General features: G+C 40.7%; 1 protein-coding gene across 3 annotated transcripts in view; it reads left to right on the plus strand.

Moving 5' to 3' along the window:
• The window catches only part of BCKDHB (branched chain keto acid dehydrogenase E1 subunit beta), a 296,444-nt gene that overhangs the window by 306 nt on the left and 279,993 nt on the right, over nucleotides 1-16,145 (plus strand). Inside the window, exon 1 of one of the 3 annotated variants that reach the window (XM_017847909.1) lies at nucleotides 257-353. The exons of the other annotated variants lie outside the window; for them this stretch is intronic. The gene's annotated coding sequence lies outside the window, so the exon portion shown is untranslated. Of the gene's footprint in view, nucleotides 1-256; nucleotides 354-16,145 lie in introns of those variants that run through there. 3 annotated transcript variants of the gene reach the window in all.

Consider the following 16,145-nt stretch of genomic DNA (forward strand, 5'->3'; position numbering starts at 1 on the left):
CTGTAGTCCGGACTCCCAGGCTCGCAGGCGCCCGCGAGGGGCAGGGGCCGGCAGGCTGCAATCCTTGCATCCCAGCTTATTAACTGCCTTACCCTCTGGAACCTCCTTGCCCCAGGGTCTAACTGTGATTCACTTCTTGCTCTATTTTTGTGAGTGTTCCGCCCCGGAGACGCAGTCCCCCCTCCCTCGCACCTTTGTGATGGGTGAGAGGGCATACTGCCACCTGGAAGGGCCTGAGGGTGGAGGGGTGGTGCCCAGGGAACGGCCCCCCTTTCTGTCTCCTCCATCCTTACTTTCTCAACCCAGACCTTAGGTGTTGTTCCAGCCTGCCCGGGACTGGGTCACTAGCTTAGGTAAGAGACATTTTATATATATATATAATATATATAAAATCAATTCTGTTACTCAGTTCCTTGGTTTCTTCTTACCTACAGAAATGTGTGTGTGTGTGTGTGTGTGTGTGTGTGTGTGTGTGTATTCCTTGGTTTCTTCTTACCTAGAGGAATACATATATATATATATATATCCATCCCCTGGTTTCTTCTTACCTGTAGAAATTCTACAGGTAAGAAGAAACCAAGGGACTGAGTAATTGAATTGATTTTCCCAAGGTCACAGAACAGGTTCTTCCTAGAGATGAGAAAGAATCCAGACTTTCTACTTAAGCTTAATACTGAGCTTGTCCTGGGCTATGCTGCCAGTTAGCCAAGGAGGTGAAGGTGATGGGAGGAGGAAGCCATAGGAAGGGTATGTAGCAAACTCCTCATAGTATGACTATTGCATGATTTTTACCATTTCTGCAAGTTTCATGTAATGTCTCTCATCAGAATATCAGATCCAGTGTCTCTCATCAGAATATCAGGAAACTAGGGAAACATGTATTGCTTCTTTGTCTAATAATTTCTCACGTGCATGCTAGAGCTGACATTTTTGGAAGTGTGTCTTTTCTTGTGGATAAGAATGAACATTTATTGCTTACCAGGGTCAGGCACTGTGTGTATGTTTCATCGTCTCATTTAAGGGTTAGGACAACCTTAAAAGGTTGGTAAAGTTTTTATTACCATTTTGCAGTTAGGTTAATGGAAGTCTTGAGACAGTCTTTGTCCAGGATTACACAGATAAGTTAGTGGGAGCTCCAGAGCTCCAGCTTTGGAATCTAATTGATCAGATTCCAGAACTTCCATTCTAAACACTGTACTAAGATGCATGTAGATAAAATTTACTAGGAGGGTGTCCCAATATTGTGAAACAGTAGGTACCATAAAGGTTAATAGTACGGTTTTTTTTTCCCCCACTTCCAAGATGAGCCCTCAATTCTATCTTCAAAGCAAAGAATAATCCACCTTTCCATAGTTGTAAATTTACTAAAATCTAAGTAAAGTGATATCATGTTATGATATATATCATTATATATATAAACTTGTTATTTTAAAAATAATACAAACATATTACAGGTAATTTGGATAACGGAGAAAAGTAAAAAAAAAAAAAAAAAAAAAAAAAAAATCTGCCAGGCGCAGTGGCTCACGTCTGTAATCCCAGCACTTTGGGAGGCCGAGGTGGGTGGATCACCAGGTCAAGAGATGGAGGCCATCCTGGCCAGTGTGGTGAAACCCCGCCTCTACTAAAGATACAAAAATTAGCTGGGCGTGACAGCGCATGCCTGTAGTCCCAGGTACTTGGGAGGCTGAGGGAGGAGAATCGCTTGAACCCGGGAGGCGGAGGTTGCAGTGAGCTGATATCGTGCCACTGCACTCCAACCTGGCGACAGAGCAAGACTCCATCTCAAGAAAACCCCCAAAACCAAGCAAACAAACAAAAATTGCCACCCACTACTAACATTTTGGGTGTATCCTTACAGGTATTTCCTTTTAGTTTAGTATTTTCTGTACTTTTAGTTTTAATACAAATACAACTTATGTAGTCAGAAGGATAATCCTATCATTCTCTGGAGTTTTAATAACCTTCTTGAGAATTTAGAAGAAATGTTCCATGGAGTAGAGATGCTACAAGTCTTTTACAAGTTAAATTCTTGACTTCGGAATCAGATTGTCCTAAATTTGATCTTGTCTTGGCTATCTGTAACTCTGGAGTTATCACTTATCTTATATAAGCCTCAGTTTCTTTATATGTAAGGGGTTAATAATAATACCTACTTCAGAAGGTTGTTCTGAGGACTACATAAAACAATGTCTATAATATACTTAACACTGTTTGACAACTGAGAATCAAGAATTCACTCAATAAGTGGAACCTTTAACTACCATTATGTTTTTGTTGCTAAAGTTTTGCAGTTTTATAAATAATGCAGATATAAGCATTTAATGCGTATGGGTTTTATGTATTGGAGATGATTTCTTTAGGATAGAGTCCTGAATGCTTTAGTGGATTTTAAGTGCATAGTTCAAATTTATACCCTAGTTTATACCCCATAACATGTATAATAGTGTGAATATTGGATATTAATGCTAAAATTAGGTGTGTTCATGTACACTTTTGGATATTTTGTGTTAACCTGTACTTTGTTTTAATTTTTATTTGTTTCATTTGCGTTGAGGAGTATTTTCCCATGTTTTGTTAACTTGATTTATTTTTACTTAAGAATTGAGTATTAGGTGTGTTTACATATTTTGAAAAGTATACTCAGTATTTTTCCCATCAATACTATCTACCATTATTGCATAGTTGCTCTTTTCCAGGTGTTGTGTTAGACATCAGTTTATAATCCTCACAGTAACCTTGTGAGGTAGACAATATTATGCTTATTTTAAAGATGAGAAAATTGAGGCTCAGAAATGTTAGTATTGCCCAAGTCTGGTAAATAGCAGAGCCAGAGTTTGAATCCTGAGGTGTCTGACTCCAAAGCCTCCCACACTACTTATATACTAAGATTTTTGTCTATTAAAAAATATTAAAGAAGATACTAACTTTCTGCCTTTCACATGTGCTGCAAATACTTTCCATTCTTTTATTTTGGTTGTTTTGACATATAAAAGGTACTGCTGAAACAGGAGGTAGTCAGATTAGACTCTGAGTTGGTGACACTTAATGCTGCTTTATGCTGGCATGTTTGCTCCCTTTATTACACTGTGTTGTTCTCTGAGAACAGTTCATCTTGGCTTCTCCATGCCCCTGATTCTTGGGCATTGTGTGGATGTGAGTTTGTTTGTTCAGTCATTCTATGCATTTTTATTTTCTCCTGGATGCCAGACTCTCTGCTAGCTGTTAAGGATGTGATTATGGACCTGTCAGAGGGTAATCTAACCTTCTTTTTGGACATCTTGTATCCACTGTCTGCCAGGAAATTCAAATTTTTTGTAGTATTTTCATCCAGGGTTGAGCTACACATAAGAAGGTCATCTGTATACTGGAGTATACTCCCATTTCTTAATTGCAGACCCCTCAGATACCTCTCTAAGGCCCAGGCAAAGCAATGGGGGCTATCCTGAAAACCCTGAGGGAGAACTGTCCAAGTATACTTGTTTTTCTCTGCTATTAGGATTTTCCCATTCAAAGACAAAAAGGTATTGGGATTCTGGGGCCAGAGGAATGGAAAAGGAAGCATCTTTTAGGTCTAGGACTGAGAACCATTTAGCATCCCTTGGCACCTGAGCCAGGAGGGTATATGGATCTACCACCAATGGGTGGACCCACCAATGGGTCTTAAGAGCCCATGGGTAAGTAATACCTCAGCTGTGGATGCTTGGCCTTTTCTTGCTTCCAGCTTAATTGGGTATTGTTTTCGATTATAAATAGCTAGGGGTCTTTAAGCTGTATTTTGACTGGCACTGCTGTTTTAGCCTTCCCTGGTTTTCCAGTATACCATGCCAGTGTGTTAACCTGCTTATTAATGTGATCTGGGACAGTGTCTGTATTTTTGACTATTAGCAATTTCACCAGATAATGCTTAAATTGTAGTAGTGCCCCTATTTTAACCATAACATCTCTTTCCAACAGGGGGACTGGGCAGCTTGGTACTACTAGAAATTCCTGTTGGAAGATTATTTCTCAAATTGACAAATCAAAGGAGGAGTAAAGGATCTTATTTGTGGCTTTCCTTCCATTCCCATAATGGTCGTGGACTGGGAGGAAAGTTTTCCTACATAAGCAGTAAGGAAAGAAACTGAATTTGTATCGAAAAGAAACTGAATTTGGGTGCCCATGACATCCAGAGTTACCTGGGGGCTCCTCAGTAGTAATTATGATGTTCCTGAACAGGGGCAGTGAGGAAGACCCTGGGCCGCTTCAGTCTTCATCTGATTTCTCTTTTTGCACTGCTAGAGTTTTGCCTTATTGAACCCCTTGGTGGGAGCAGGGCCAGTCAATCTTCCAACGCCGGGGGTCATAACTGATGCCCTCACATTTTTGGCAGGGGACTGGCAGGGGCTTAATACAGTCCTTTATCCAATTCTCGATTTTCTTGCATTTGAAGCACGAGCCTTTGCTGTCCAGATTATCAGAGGCAAGCCAAATCAACCAAATTCCAAGTGGCTGATGTTCTCCATCAATTCCTGCAGGCCTGAAATAGGTAGCCTAGGAATTCCAGATAAATAGAACACATGATGACTTGCTGGAAATTCACAGGAAACAAAATAACTATTCTCAGAACCAAATAAAAGCCTCCACTAGAAACTAAAAAATGTCTATAGTTCTATATATGGTTTTATATATATGCATATACAAGTAAAACCCAAAGGAGAACAAATAGCAAACAAATGAAAATTAGAAGCAAAAACAAATAAACAGGAAACCATCCCTACATTTTTGCTACTTAGTCTACCTGGGGGTTACAGTGTTACCCAGAGCCCTCCAGAAATCCACATAATGAATATTTTATTCCTGATACACAACTCAATATCCTTAATTCCACCAGTATCACCATACATACTGTGCAATGAAGAAATTCACTCTAGGCACATGACCAGTAAGTACTCCAGTGCCAGCTTGTTTAGTAAAGTTATACTTAAGTCATGTGAACTTGAAAATTGCTTAAACTTATTTACTTAATTTATGAGTGCTCCTTAATTATAAGCCAATAATAATAATAAGCCAGTAATAGACACAACAGATAACAATAAGTGTACATACAAATAAACACATCTAGACATGTATATACAAACACAAATGAAGATCCAATAGCTTTTACCTTGGAACTCTAGCCATGAGATAGCAATATAAGCCCAGTGGTTTTACTGTTTGACCCAATGAGTAATCCAGTGAAGGCTGTGAACCAAAATTTCAGGTCAAGCAGTTTCTTTGGTAGTTTGATTTTTAAAGGCCAAACCTCCCCAGACTCCAAACACTGGGGCCAAACAGCACCAAAAGAGAACATCACATGCTAACTAGGCCGACCAGACTTAGAACAGCAGCACAAAAGCCTGGATACATGCACCTCCATCCTACCTTCCCATTCAACAGCAAACTCCAGAACTCCAAGCAATACTGGGCCAAACAGTATTGCAAAAGAGTGTCAAGTTTACTGAATCCTTATTTCCCATGACTATATCAAACACACACAAACAATGACCAGAACACAGTCCAACTGCTGCAGCAACAAACAAGCCCCAAGAGTGTCCAAACTGTCCCATTGTCACCTGCTAGAGAAAATTCCAAGGAGGCCTTTGTACTAGACCTCAGAACCTCTGCCGAGGGTGTCCCCTTTGGAGAGGTTCAGGTCTGGAGTTGGATCCCCCGGGGTGTTCCCCTTTGGGGTCCAATCTTAGAGTGTCAGACGTCTCTGACTTTAGTTGGGCATAGGTGCTGCTTTGTATGTTATCCCTCCAGAGGTGATGGCCTACTATGAACTTCGTTTTGTTCCTTGTTGAAAGCCTCAACTTGTAGCATACTTATAATTTGATAAGGCCATGCTTTCCCTTGCTTCCCATTCCACTAGAGTGATAGCCATGAACTTTAATGATAGGAACCGGAGGCTGGGTGCATTTCTTTTGTCCTTAGCAAGTCAGATAGACTAGGAGAAAGGTCAAAACTCCTAAGAGACATTAATGTTTGCCATTACTGGTTAACTCTATAGGATAATTTGGCATAAGAACGCTGTGGGAGAATTTAGCATAAGAAAACGAAGTTTAAGTCACCTGAAACATGTGTGAATTCATACTGGATGAGCTGCCGTGGCTAATTGCAACACATGTAGGGATCAGGGACTATAGCCGGAAAATATAGAAAGGAGTCCTCCCCTTCCCCCTCCTGGTATGGGCAGCTATTTCCCTTGGCCTTCAGGTAACATTGGAAAGTGGCCATGGCTAGTTGCCCACAATTATCAAGGAGCTACTAGGAAATGGCCACTGAAAGACTGAAAAAGAAAAAAAGAAAAGGACTCAGGCCTCTCACCCAAACTGAGTGGTGGTGGTCAGGTGCTTCCACAGAGAAAACTCTCGATTTCACTGGAGAGTGGCCGGTCAGAAACCTGCAGTTGCCTCTTTGCTTAGGCACTGTCTGCTGAAGGGCCCAAGTTGGAAAGGGAAAGGAGAGAAAAAGCATTTCCCTGTATGGAGCAGAGAAGAAAAGGAGAAGAAAAATAAATCTCCAGTTTTGGGCTTACCTCCTGTCTGGCTTACCAAAATACATTACTGGTGGAGGATGTCCAGGTTCTTGGCATTTTGAACAAAGAATTGGACAAAGGCACAAAGAAAGCAAGGTAAAAATGAAGCAACAAAAGCAGAGATTTATTGAAAATGAAAAGTACACTCCACAGGGTAGGAGACTACTGGAGCAAGTGGCTGAAGAGTGCAGGTTACAGAATTTTCCCGGGTTGGTCACTTTCCGCAACCAATCAGAAGCTGAAGTGAAGTTACAAAGTTACACCCTATGCAAATGTCTAACCGGTCGCAGAAAGCAACCTTTCAGAGTCTGAAGTGAAGTTACAAAGTTATACTCCTATGCAAATAAAGACTTGGCCCATGACTAGCCTGATTGGTTGTGGGAGGGGATCAATCAAACGTACTTTGAAATTTTTCATCTGCCACGCAGAAAAGGGACAGGAGGATTGCAAAGGGAGTAGCCTCTGGTCCTTTTGTTACTTGGGCATGGAAAGTTGGGGTTTTCCTTTTGATTTAGTTCTAGGAAGTTAGCATGAGTTGACCTTAGCTTCCCTGCCTCCAGACCCTATTCTGCCTCAAAGGAAATAAATGGCAAGCTCTGGAATAGAATATGGTAGTGCTAGATTTCTTTCTTTCTTTCTTTCTCTCTCTCTTTCTTTCTTTCTTTCTTTCTTTCTTTCTTTCTTTCTTTCTTTCTTTCTTTCTTTCTTTCTTTCTTTCTTTCTTTCTTTCTTTTCTTTCTTTTCTTTTCTTTCTTTCTTTCTTGTTTTTTTAAATACAGGGTCTTACTCTGTTGTCTAGGCTGGAGTGCAGTGGCTCAATCATAGCTCACTGCAGCCTCTACTTTCCAGGCTTAGGTGATCCTCATACTCAGCCTCCAGGGTAGCTGGGACTACAGGCATGCACCACCATGCCTGGGTAATTTTTTGTAGTTTTTTGTAGAGCTGGGGTTTCACCATGTTGCCCAGGCTGGTCTTGAACTCCTGAGCTCAAGCAGTCCTCTTGCTTTGGCATCCCAAAGTGCTGGGATAAAAGGCATGAGCCACCATGCCTGGCTAGTGCTGCTAGATTTAAGGTATATTTTGGAAGGAGGATTTGATAGGTTGGATGTGAAGGATGAATAAAAGGAAGACATTGAAGATACCTTACTGGTTTGTGGATCGGGAACCTGGGTGGAGGGTAGTGCTGTTTGCTAAGGTGGAAAAGATTAGTTTTGGGAGCTGACACGAGTTCAGTTTTGTGCTTATTGAAAAGCTCAAGAAACTCAAGTGGAGAACTATTGACTGTTGGATATAAAAGTCAGGAGTTCAGAGGAGAGGCCTGGCTGGGTTGGAGATAACAATTTGTCAGTCACCAACATATAAAGGGGTTTTAAAACCACTTAGAGATTGAGTAGAGGAGCCAGCTTAAAGGAAGGGAAGCACCATTGTTTCTTGACAGAAGTTACCAGGTGCCCTGAGATGGGGCAACCCAGGGACTCTAGACATAGCCTCTTCAACTTTACACCTCTGTTCCTCTCACTTTTGTTGTCGTTAGTTGACCCTTCCTCATCCTCTGCCAATACCATTTACTTCCTTTCTTATCATGGATATGTGATATGCACTGGCACCTTTCAAAGGCAATTGCATTTATGGATCTTTCACTTCATTTTTTTTTTTTAAGAGAAGGGGTCTTGCTTTGTTGCCCAGCCTGAAGTGCAGTGGCTCTTCACAGCCACAATCATCATGTACTACAACCCTGAACTCTCCTGGGCTCAAGTGATCCTCCTGCCTCAGCCTCCTGAGTAGTTGGGACTATAGTCATGCACTACTGTGCCTGGCCCATTTACATTTTAATACAAAATGTTCTGTCCCTGACATTTGGATTCTCCCTCAATGTTATTTTATGAAGTAGATGCTGGCTAACTCTTCAGTAGAGTTGAGAATAAGATAGAGGTACATGCCTGGCCAGTAGAAAGGGATTCCTGGAGAATAGGGTATCTGGAGGGAGGATAGAGGTTTTGTTGGGGAAAACAGGTATTTTCTTATGTATCCTGTTATTTCATGATGTGAATTAGTGCCAAATTGTTTCATTGACATCATTCATCATGCTTCAGTAGGCATATACTGATTGTCACTTGTGTGTCAGACACTGTGATAAATGTTGGGGTTTCTTTTTTTTTTTTTTTTTTGAGACAGAGTCTCACTCGGTCACCCAGGCTGGAGTGCAGTGGCGTGATCTTGGCTTACTGTAAGCTCCGCCTCCCAGGTTCTCGCCATACTCCTGCCTCAGCCTCCCAAGTAGCTGGAGCTACAAGCGCCTGCCACCATGCCTGGCTATTTTTTTGTATTTTTAGTAGAGATGGGGTTTTACCGTGTTAGCAAGGATGGTCTCAATCTCCTGACCTCGTGATCCACCCGCCTCGGCCTCCCAATGCTGGGGTTTCTAAGAGGAATATGATAAGGATGTGCTGTAACACACAGGTCTATATCAATAACTAGGCAGCACAGTGGAAAGCCAGTGCCGAACGTATTGGCACAATCTTCACTTTCTGCAAGTAGTCTCTAATTTTCTGTATCATAGCTGTATATTTTTATGTGTTTGGATCTAAGCTATAAATACACTCACTGACCATGTGCTCTGCTCTTGGCCTTATTTATTTCTGGAGATTGCTGACATTTGCCCTTTTCCTCAGATGCTCTATCCCTGTGGGAGGCTTCTCTCTCCCTTTTATGCTACTGCATACTGCATAGTTATTAAAGACCTACCCCATCAGACTGTTGATGAAATAACACCTCTCATTTGCCCCCCTCCTTCTGCAGTTTGTCTTTGAATGTGACATTGGTAGGTCTTTTTGCTTACACATTTCTTTCTCTTTAAGTTGTTGGTTAACATTTTTCTTTTAGTTTCCTTAAACCTTTATTGAAACAGTGTTTGCATGTGTTTGTTCATTCATTCATTCAACTAATATTTACTTAGCACCTCTTACATGTCAGGCCCTGTTTGAGCACTGAAGACACAGCTCTGATGAAAAGCATTTAAGGATACCAATCCTTTTGGAGCTTATGTTCCATTATGATCTTTACATTCTGCCTATAGGTCACCTTATTTTTTCAGCAGTGCTGATGACCTGCATATTCATGATTCTTTACCTAGTACACTTTCAAGTAAACAACTCAATGCCAGCCACAGAGCCCTGTTTTAACAATGGGCAACCATTAACTTGCATCCTTGATTTAGGAGAAAGTGTGCTGCTGTATTTTGTTGTTTGTTTTGCTATACCTTTTTATGTTGAAAAAGAATTACCAGTCTGGTTTTAAAATGTAGCGGTCATGTATTAATACTGTGTGATTGCATAATTTGGTAGCTGTGCTTAATACATTTTTAGTGATGTATATAGATTATTTTTTAACAGTCTTACCAGTAGTACAGCTTTGGTTAGCACATACTGTAGGTAGGTTTATCTTACTATGGCAGACATAAGCATAGTCTATCAATAGTCTTTGATGTAACCTCTAGGAGAATAAATAACTCTAAGGAAAATACATATTTAAAAAATCTTACCTGTGAATAACTTGTGATTTCTTCTTGCCTTGTCCACAAATCATGCTGTAACTTTAAATTGAAAAGTAAATGTTGCTCCATTAAAATTTTTCATTTAAAACTTAGAAAAGTATCTGGTAGAATAGCAATTAATCCAAAACCCTAAAATTTTGAATCTATTTGAAAAACTATTCAGGAGTGAAAGTTTAGGTGTTCACATGGAAATAATTACCTTTAAATACCCTTACTGGTAAATTATTTTATACAAGACGAATAGATTCTTTGTGGTTATCAAGAAATAATTTAAATGTTTACTTTGTATGATTTTTATTATTAAAGTCTTTGCTTCCTCCCTATTAATAACTTGCTAAGCGTGAGTGCAATAAGATGTCATGTCATTCAGTATTAATGAATGGTCAGCAGACTTGAAATAAATAGCAACTTGGATATTTAGACATTTTGTTGGAGTAGGCCCCCAAATCTGGCCATAAACTGGCCCCCAAACCGGCCGTAAACAAAATCTCTGCAGCACTGTGACATGTTTGTGACGGCCGTGACGCCCATGCTGGAAGGTTGTGGGTTTACCAGAATGAGGGCAAGGAACACCTGGCCCACTCAGGGCGGAAAACTGCTCAAATGCGTTCTTAAACCACAAACAATAGCATGAGCGATCTGTGCCTTAAGGGCATGCTCCTGCTGCAGATAACTAGCCAGAGCCTATGCCTTTTGTTTCCTGTAAGGAATACTTTTAGTTAATCTATAATCTATAGAAACAAGGCTTATCACTGGCTTGCTGTCAATAAATATATGGGTAAATCTCTGTTCGAGGCTCTCAGCTCTGAAGGCTGTGAGACCCCTGATTTCCCACTCCACACCTCTATATTTCTGTGTGTGTGTCTTTAATTCCTCTTGCTGTGCTGGGTTAGGGTCTCCCCGACCGAGGTGGTCTCAGCACATTTTTATTCTGGCTAGGTTCTTAACTATGGAAATCCTCATAGACAAGTCAAGATCTTACTTTATGAAATGTATGCAGCAGGAGAGTCAGTGGGAATGTCACTGTGATTGGGAAAAATGTTTACCCAAAACTATTATCTTCTGAAGCTGGGCACCAATAAATACTTGAAGAATATTTATAAAATCAAGAAGGATTTAAGGAAAGTACAGGCATACCTCGGACATGTTGTGGGTTTGGGTCCAGACCACTACAATAAAATGAATATTGCAATATAGTGAATATTACAATAAAGTGAGTCACACAAATGTATTGGTTTCCCAGTGCATATAAACATATTTACATTGTACTGTAGTCTAGTAAGTGTGCAATAGCATTATATCTAAAAGATCAGTGTACATACTTTAATTAAGAAATACTTTATCAATAAAAATTGCCAACTATCATCTGAAACTTTGGCAAGTCATAATCTTTTTGCTGGTGGAGGGTGTTGCCTTGATGTTGATAGCTACTGACTGATCAGAGTAGTGGTTGCTGAAGGTTGTGGTGGCTGTGGCAACTTCATTAAAATAAAAAAAAGAACAATGAAGTTTGCTGCATTGATAGAATCTTCCTTTCATGGCAGATTTCTCTGTAACATGTGATGCTGTTTGATAGCATTTTACCACAGTAGAACTTTTTTTCAGAATTGAAATCAATTCTCCCAATCCCTGCCACTTCTTTATCAGCTAAGTTTATGTAATATACAAAGTCCTTTGTTGTCATTTCAACAGTGTTCATGGCATCTTCATCAGTAATAGATTTCATCTCAAGGATCCACTTTTTTTGAATTCATAGAAAGTAATAGATTCCATCTCAAGACTCCACTTTCTTTGAGTTCTTTAGGTTGCATCCGTAAAGAACAACTCCTCATCCATTAAAGTTTTATCATGAGATTGTAGCAATTCAGTCACATCTTCAGGCTGCACTTCTAGTTCTCTTGCTATTTCTACCATGTCTGCAATTACATTCTCCTCTGAAGTTTTGAATCCCTCAAAGTCATCCATGAGGCTGGGCATGGTGGCTCATGCCTGTAATCCTACCATTTTGGGAGGCCAAGGCTGGCAGATCATCTGAGCTCAGGAATTTGAGACCAGACTGGGCAACATGGCGAGAACTGGGCTCTATGAAACATACAAAAAAATTAGCAGCCTATAATCCCTGGGGTGGCTGTGGCATGAGAATTGGTTGAACCCAGGAGGTGGAGGTTGCAAAAGAAAAAATAAATAAATAAAATAAAATAAATGAATGAATGAATGAATGAAGTAATCCATGAGAGTTGGAATCAATTTATTTCAAGCTCCTGAAAATGTTGACTTATTTGTTACTATTTTTTGAGACAGAGTCTCACTCTATCACCCAGGCTGGAGTGCAGTGGCATAATCTTGGCTCACTGCAACCTCCACCTCCTGGGTTCAAGTGATTCTTGTGCCTCAGCCTCCTGAGTAACTGGGATTACAGGTATGCACCACCACACTGGGCTAATTTTTTATATTTTTGGTAGAGGATGGGGTTTCGCCATGTTGGCCAGGCTGGCCTTGAACTTCTGGTCTCAAGTGATCCGCCCCCGCTTGGCCTCACAAAGTGCTGGGATTTCAAGTGTGAGCCACCACACCTGGCCAATGTTGACATTTTGAAATTTGATGAACCATGAACATTCTAAATGGCATCTAGAATAGTCAGTCCTTCCCACAAGATTTTCATTTACTTGCCCAGAACATCGGAGGAGTCATTAATTATGGCAGACATAGCCTTACAAAATTTATTTCTTCAATAATAAGACTTGAAAGTAGAAATTACTCCTTGATCTGTGAGCCACAGAATTGATGTATTAGCAGGCTTGAAAACAATGTTAATCTTTTTTTTCCAATTTTTAAAAATTATACTTTAAGTTCTGGAGTACATGTGCACAACGTGCAGGTTTGATAAATAGGTATGTGCCATGTTGGTTTGCTGCACCCATCGACTCATCATTTATATCAGGTATTTCTCCTAATGCTATTCCTCCCCCAGGCCCCCAATCCCCGACAGACCCTGGTGTGTGATGTTCCCCGCCCTGTGTCCAAGTGATCTCATTGTTCAGTTCCCACTTATGACTGAGAAAATGCAGTGTTTGGTTTTCTGTCCTTGTGATCGTTTGCTGAGAATGATGGTTTCCATCTTCTTCCATGTCCCCTGCAAAGGACATGAACGCATCCTTTTTCATGGCTGCATAGTATCCCATGGTGTATATGTGCCACATTTTCTTAATCCAGTCTATCATTGATAGACATTTGGGTTGGTTCCGAGTCTTTGCTGTTGTGAGTAGTGCCATAGTAAATGTATGTGTGCACATGTCTTTATAGTAGCATGATTTATAATTCTTTGGATGTATACCCAGTAATGTGATTGATGGATCAAATGGTAATTCTAGTTCTAGATCCTTGAGGAATTTCTACACTGTCTCCCACAATGGTTGCATCAATTTACACTCACACCAACAGTGTAAAAGCGTTCCTATTTCTCCACATCCTCTCCAGCATCTGTTGTTTCCTGACTTTTTAATGATCGCCATTCTAACTGGTGTGAGATGGTATCTCATTGTGGTTTTGATTTGCATTTCTCTGATGACCAGTGATGATGAGCATTTTTTCATGTCTCTGTTGGCTGCACAGATGTCTTCTTTTGAGAAATGTCTGTTCATATTCTTTGCCCAAGTTCTGATGGGTTTGTTTTTTTCTTGTAAATTTGTTTGAGTTCTTTGTAGATTCTGGATATTAGCCTTTTGTCAGATAGGTAAATTGCAAAAATTTTCTCCCATTCTGTAGGTTGCCTGTTCACTCTGATGGTAGTTTCTTTTACCATGCAGAAGCTCTTCGGTTTAAGTAGATCCCATTTGTCTATTTTGGCTTTTGTTGCCATTGCTTTTGATGTTTCAGTCATGGAGTCCTTGCCTATACCTGTGTCATACCTGGTCTGAAGGTATGCCCTAGGTTTTCTTCTAGGGTTTTCTCTGATTTTAAGCTAACAATCTTAAGTCCTTTAATCCATCTTGAGTGATTTTTGCTAACCGAGAGTGTTAAAGCCGAAAGGGACCAGGCTTTCAGCTTTCTACACCAGCTGGCTAGCCAGTTCCCAGCCACCATTTACTTAAATAGGGAATGCCTTTCCCATCTTCTTCCTGTCTTTTGTCAGTGATTGTCAAAGGATCAACTGGTTGTAATGTGTCGGTATTCATTTCTGAGCGGCTCCTGTGTCTGTTTCCATTCTGGCTTTATAATCTCTGCTTCTGGTACCACGTACCATGCTTGGTAGTCATAACGTTTTGAAGTCATGTAGCATGATAGCTTTAGCCTTTGGTTCTATTTTGTTTAGGATTTCTTGGCATGTGGGCTCTTTTTTGTTCCATATGAAACTTTAAAGCCAGTTTTTTCCAATTCTGTGAAGAAAGTCCCATGTGGTAGCTTGACTGGCGTTGGCGCACTGAATCTGGTAAAGTTACCTTGGGCAGTATCGGCCATTTTCTCATCGAATAATTGACTTCTTCCTACTCAATGACCATGGACCTATTCTTCCATTTGTTTGTCCGTACCTCTTCTTATTTCGTTGAGCAGTATTTTGTAGTTTCTTGAAGAGCGTCCTTCACACATCCCTTGTAAAATTGGATTCCTAGGTATTTTACTTCTCTTTGTAGCAATTGCTGAATCGGAGTTGCACTCATGATTTGCGCTCTCTGTTTGTCCTCTTATTGCGTATACGGAACATGCTTGTGATTTTTCGCACATTAATTCTTGTATCGCTGAGACTGCTTGCTGAAGTTCCGCTTACAGCTTAAGAGCGCTTTGGGGCTGCAGACGCACTGAGTTTCTAAATACTACAAGTCATCGCTCATCCCCTGCACAATTCAGGGCACACCATTTGGATATCCTCAATTCCCTAATTGAATACCCCCTTTATTTCTTTCTCCTTCGCCTGACTGCCCCTGGCCACCAACTTACAACACTCATGTTGAGCGAGTAGTGGTAGAAGAGAGGCATCCTGTCTTGTGTCAGTTTTCCAAAGAGATCTTCCAGTTTTTTTCCCATTCAGTATGATATGACTGTGGGCTTCTGCTCCATACAATAGCTCCTTATTATGTTGAGATACGTTCCAATCGATACCTAGTTTATGAAAGAGTTCTTTATCGAAGGGCGTTGAATTTTGTGAAGGCGCCTTTCTGCATCCTATCTGGACCGATAATCAGCTGGTTCTGTCCCATTGGGTTCTGTTTATGTGATGGATTCACATTATTGATTTGCATATGTGAACCCAGCCTCTGCATTCCCAGAGGATCGAAGCCATACTTGAATTGTGTGGAAAGCTTTCATGCATGTGCTGCTGGATTTGGTTTGCCAGTTATTTGACTGACGATTTCCGCATCGACCGTTCATCGAGGATACTTGGTCTAAAAATTCTCTTTCTTGCTGTGTCTCTGCAGGCTTTGGTATCAGGATGATGTTAGCCTCATAAAATGAATTAGGGAGGATTCCTTCTTTTCTATTGGTTGGAATAGTTCCAGAAGGTATTGGGGGAACCCGCCCCCAATATTTCAATGCAGGTTCTTTCTATTTTCCATAAGTGTTGACTGGCTGAGAAATAAAGAGAAAGAGTACAAAGAGAGGAATTTTACAGCTGGGCCACCGTGGGTGACATCACATAACCCCCGTATCGGTAGGACCGTGATGCCCACCGGAGGCTCAAACCTGCAAGTTTTTTATTAAGGGTTTCAAAAGGGGAGAGGGTGTAAAACAGGGAGTTGGTACAAAGATCACATGCTTCAAAGGGCAAAAAGCAGAATAATGATCACATAGCTCTGAGGGAACAGGACAAAAGGCAAAACAGAACTACTGATAAGGAACTGTGTTTAACTGTGTACATATTTTCTTGATAAACATGTTATACAACAGAAAACAGTGTTTGAGAGCAGAGAACTGTTCTGACCACAAATTTACCAGGGCGGAGTTTTCCCCACTCTAATAAGCCTGAGGGTACTGCAGGAGACCAGGGCGTATCTCAGTTCTTATCTCAACCACCTAAGACAGACACTCCAAGAGCTG

Source organism: Rhinopithecus bieti, unplaced genomic scaffold (assembly GCF_001698545.2).
Source record: "Rhinopithecus bieti isolate Rb0 unplaced genomic scaffold, ASM169854v2 scaffold_30463, whole genome shotgun sequence".
Taxonomy (NCBI): domain Eukaryota; kingdom Metazoa; phylum Chordata; class Mammalia; order Primates; family Cercopithecidae; genus Rhinopithecus; species Rhinopithecus bieti.